Source organism: Oncorhynchus nerka, unplaced genomic scaffold, assembly GCF_034236695.1.
Source record: "Oncorhynchus nerka isolate Pitt River unplaced genomic scaffold, Oner_Uvic_2.0 unplaced_scaffold_2581, whole genome shotgun sequence".
In the NCBI taxonomy this organism is placed as follows: Eukaryota; Metazoa; Chordata; class Actinopteri; order Salmoniformes; family Salmonidae; genus Oncorhynchus; species Oncorhynchus nerka.
Window position 1 is genome coordinate 25735 of NW_027038717.1, and position 6000 is coordinate 31734.

Consider the following 6000-nt stretch of genomic DNA (forward strand, 5'->3'; position numbering starts at 1 on the left):
AATGCTATGTGGTCCATACGGATAGAGTAGCTAACATACTGGTACATACTGCTGTAATGCTATGTGGTTCATAAGGATAGAGTAGCTAACATACTGGTACATACTGCTGTAATGCTATGTGGTCCGTAAGGATATAGTAGCTAACATACCGGTACATACTGCTGTAATGCTATGTGGTCCATAAGGATAGAGTAGCTAACATACTGGTACATACTGCTGTAATGCTATGTGGTCCATAAGGATAGAGTAGCTAACATACCGATACTTACTGCTGTAATGCTATGTGGTCCATAAGGATATAGTAGCTAACATACTGGTACATACTGCTGTAATGCTATGTGGTCCATAAGGATAGAGTAGCTAACATACTGGTACATACTGCTGTAAGGCTATGTGGTCCGTAAGGATAGAGTAGCTAACATACTGGTACATACTGCTGTAATGCTATGTGGTCCATAAGGATAGAGTAGCTAACATACTGGTACATACTGCTGTAATGCTATGTGGTCCATAAGGATATAGTAGCTAACATACTGGTACATACTGCTGTAATGCTATGTGGTCCATAAGGATAGAGTAGCTAACATACTGGTACATACTGCTGTAATGCTATGTGGTCCATAAGGATATAGTAGCTAACATACTGGTACATACTGCTGTAATGCTATGTGGTCCATAAGGATAGAGTAGCTAACATACTGGTACATACTGCTGTAATGCTATGTGGTCCATAAGGATAGAGTAGCTAACATACTGGTACATACTGCTATAATGCTATGTGGTCCATAAGGATAGAGTAGCTAACATACTGCTGTAATGCTATGTGGTCCATAAGGATATAGTAGCTAACATACTGGTACATACTGCTGTAATGCTATGTGGTCCATAAGGATAGAGTAGCTAACATACTGGTACATACTGCTGTAATGCTATGTGGTCCATAAGGATAGAGTAGCTAACATACTGCTGTAATGCTATGTGGTCCATAAGGATAGAGTAGCTAACATACTGGTACATACTGCTGTAATGCTATGTGGTCCATAAGGATAGAGTAGCTAACATACTGCTGTAATGCTATGTGGTCCATAAGGATAGAGTAGCTAACATACTGGTACATACTGCTGTAATGCTATGTGGTCCATAAGGATAGAGTAGCTAACATACTGGTACATACTGTTGTAATGCTATGTGGTCCATAAGGATAGAGTAGCTAACATACTGGTACATACTGCTGTAATGCTATGTGGTCCATAAGGATAGAGTAGCTAACATACTGGTACATACTGCTGTAATGCTATGTGGTCCGTAAGGATAGAGTAGCTAACATACTGGTACATACTGCTGTAATGCTATGTGGTCCATAAGGATATAGTAGCTAACATACTGGTACATACTGCTGTAATGCTATGTGGTCCATAAGGATATAGTAGCTAACATACTGCTGTAATGCTATGTGGTCCATAAGGATAGAGTAGCTAACATACTGCTGTAATGCTATGTGGTCCATAAGGATAGAGTAGCTAACATACTGCTGTAATGCTATGTGGTCCATAAGGATATAGTAGCTAACATACTGGTACATACTGCTGTAATGCTATGTGGTCCATAAGGATAGAGTAGCTAACATACTGGTACATACTGCTGTAATGCTATGTGGTCCATAAGGATATAGTAGCTAACATACTGGTACATACTGCTGTAATGCTATGTGGTCCATAAGGATAGAGTAGCTAACATACTGGTACGTACTGCTGTAATGCTATGTGGTCCATACGGATAGAGTAGCTAACATACTGGTACATACTGCTGTAATGCTATGTGGGTTCATAAGGATAGAGTAGCTAACATACTGGTACATACTGCTGTAATGCTATGTGGTCCGTAAGGATATAGTAGCTAACATACCGGTACATACTGCTGTAATGCTATGTGGTCCATAAGGATAGAGTAGCTAACATACTGGTACATACTGCTGTAATGCTATGTGGTCCATAAGGATAGAGTAGCTAACATACCGATACTTACTGCTGTAATGCTATGTGGTCCATAAGGATATAGTAGCTAACATACTGGTACATACTGCTGTAATGCTATGTGGTCCATAAGGATATAGTAGCTAACATACTGGTACATACTGCTGTAAGGCTATGTGGTCCGTAAGGATAGAGTAGCTAACATACTGGTACATACTGCTGTAATGCTATGTGGTCCATAAGGATAGAGTAGCTAACATACTGGTACATACTGCTGTAATGCTATGTGGTCCATAAGGATATAGTAGCTAACATACTGGTACATACTGCTGTAATGCTATGTGGTCCATAAGGATAGAGTAGCTAACATACTGGTACATACTGCTGTAATGCTATGTGGTCCATAAGGATATAGTAGCTAACATACTGGTACATACTGCTGTAATGCTATGTGGTCCATAAGGATAGAGTAGCTAACATACTGGTACATACTGCTGTAATGCTATGTGGTCCATAAGGATAGAGTAGCTAACATACTGGTACATACTGCTATAATGCTATGTGGTCCATAAGGATAGAGTAGCTAACATACTGCTGTAATGCTATGTGGTCCATAAGGATATAGTAGCTAACATACTGGTACATACTGCTGTAATGCTATGTGGTCCATAAGGATAGAGTAGCTAACATACTGGTACATACTGCTGTAATGCTATGTGGTCCATAAGGATAGAGTAGCTAACATACTGCTGTAATGCTATGTGGTCCATAAGGATAGAGTAGCTAACATACTGGTACATACTGCTGTAATGCTATGTGGTCCATAAGGATAGAGTAGCTAACATACTGCTGTAATGCTATGTGGTCCATAAGGATAGAGTAGCTAACATACTGGTACATACTGCTGTAATGCTATGTGGTCCATAAGGATAGAGTAGCTAACATACTGGTACATACTGTTGTAATGCTATGTGGTCCATAAGGATAGAGTAGCTAACATACTGGTACATACTGCTGTAATGCTATGTGGTCCATAAGGATAGAGTAGCTAACATACTGGTACATACTGCTGTAATGCTATGTGGTCCGTAAGGATAGAGTAGCTAACATACTGGTACATACTGCTGTAATGCTATGTGGTCCATAAGGATATAGTAGCTAACATACTGGTACATACTGCTGTAATGCTATGTGGTCCATAAGGATATAGTAGCTAACATACTGCTGTAATGCTATGTGGTCCATAAGGATAGAGTAGCTAACATACTGCTGTAATGCTATGTGGTCCATAAGGATAGAGTAGCTAACATACTGCTGTAATGCTATGTGGTCCATAAGGATATAGTAGCTAACATACTGGTACATACTGCTGTAATGCTATGTGGTCCATAAGGATAGAGTAGCTAACATACTGGTACATACTGCTGTAATGCTATGTGGTCCATAAGGATATAGTAGCTAACATACTGGTACATACTGCTGTAATGCTATGTGGTCCATAAGGATAGAGTAGCTAACATACTGGTACGTACTGCTGTAATGCTATGTGGTCCATACGGATAGAGTAGCTAACATACTGGTACATACTGCTGTAATGCTATGTGGTTCATAAGGATAGAGTAGCTAACATACTGGTACATACTGCTGTAATGCTATGTGGTCCGTAAGGATATAGTAGCTAACATACCGGTACATACTGCTGTAATGCTATGTGGTCCATAAGGATAGAGTAGCTAACATACTGGTACATACTGCTGTAATGCTATGTGGTCCATAAGGATAGAGTAGCTAACATACTGCTGTAATGCTATGTGGTCCATAAGGATAGAGTAGCTAACATACTGGTACATACTGCTGTAATGCTATGTGGTCCATAAGGATAGAGTAGCTAACATACTGGTACATACTGCTGTAATGCTATGTGGTCCATAAGGATAGAGTAGCTAACATACTGCTGTAATGCTATGTGGTCCATAAGGATAGAGTAGCTAACATACTGGTACATACTGCTGTAATGCTATGTGGTCCATAAGGATAGAGTAGCTAACATACTGCTGTAATGCTATGTGGTCCATAAGGATAGAGTAGCTAACATACTGGTACATACTGCTGTAATGCTATGTGGTCCATAAGGATAGAGTAGCTAACATACTGGTACATACTGTTGTAATGCTATGTGGTCCATAAGGATAGAGTAGCTAACATACTGGTACATACTGCTGTAATGCTATGTGGTCCATAAGGATAGAGTAGCTAACATACTGGTACATACTGCTGTAATGCTATGTGGTCCATAAGGATAGAGTAGCTAACATACTGGTACATACTGCTGTAATGCTATGTGGTCCATAAGGATATAGTAGCTAACATACTGGTACATACTGCTGTAATGCTATGTGGTCCATAAGGATATAGTAGCTAACATACTGCTGTAATGCTATGTGGTCCATAAGGATAGAGTAGCTAACATACTGCTGTAATGCTATGTGGTCCATAAGGATAGAGTAGCTAACATACTGCTGTAATGCTATGTGGTCCATAAGGATATAGTAGCTAACATACTGGTACATACTGCTGTAATGCTATGTGGTCCATAAGGATAGAGTAGCTAACATACTGGTACATACTGCTGTAATGCTATGTGGTCCATAAGGATATAGTAGCTAACATACTGGTACATACTGCTGTAATGCTATGTGGTCCATAAGGATAGAGTAGCTAACATACTGGTACGTACTGCTGTAATGCTATGTGGTCCATACGGATAGAGTAGCTAACATACTGGTACATACTGCTGTAATGCTATGTGGTTCATAAGGATAGAGTAGCTAACATACTGGTACATACTGCTGTAATGCTATGTGGTCCGTAAGGATATAGTAGCTAACATACCGGTACATACTGCTGTAATGCTATGTGGTCCATAAGGATAGAGTAGCTAACATACTGGTACATACTGCTGTAATGCTATGTGGTCCATAAGGATAGAGTAGCTAACATACCGATACTTACTGCTGTAATGCTATGTGGTCCATAAGGATATAGTAGCTAACATACTGGTACATACTGCTGTAATGCTATGTGGTCCATAAGGATAGAGTAGCTAACATACTGGTACATACTGCTGTAAGGCTATGTGGTCCGTAAGGATAGAGTAGCTAACATACTGGTACATACTGCTGTAATGCTATGTGGTCCATAAGGATAGAGTAGCTAACATACTGGTACATACTGCTGTAATGCTATGTGGTCCATAAGGATATAGTAGCTAACATACTGGTACATACTGCTGTAATGCTATGTGGTCCATAAGGATAGAGTAGCTAACATACTGGTACATACTGCTGTAATGCTATGTGGTCCATAAGGATATAGTAGCTAACATACTGGTACATACTGCTGTAATGCTATGTGGTCCATAAGGATAGAGTAGCTAACATACTGGTACATACTGCTGTAATGCTATGTGGTCCATAAGGATAGAGTAGCTAACATACTGGTACATACTGCTATAATGCTATGTGGTCCATAAGGATAGAGTAGCTAACATACTGCTGTAATGCTATGTGGTCCATAAGGATATAGTAGCTAACATACTGGTACATACTGCTGTAATGCTATGTGGTCCATAAGGATAGAGTAGCTAACATACTGGTACATACTGCTGTAATGCTATGTGGTCCATAAGGATAGAGTAGCTAACATACTGCTGTAATGCTATGTGGTCCATAAGGATAGAGTAGCTAACATACTGGTACATACTGCTGTAATGCTATGTGGTCCATAAGGATAGAGTAGCTAACATACTGCTGTAATGCTATGTGGTCCATAAGGATAGAGTAGCTAACATACTGGTACATACTGCTGTAATGCTATGTGGTCCATAAGGATAGAGTAGCTAACATACTGGTACATACTGTTGTAATGCTATGTGGTCCATAAGGATAGAGTAGCTAACATACTGGTACATACTGCTGTAATGCTATGTGGTCCATAAGGATAGAGTAGCTAACATACTGGTACATAC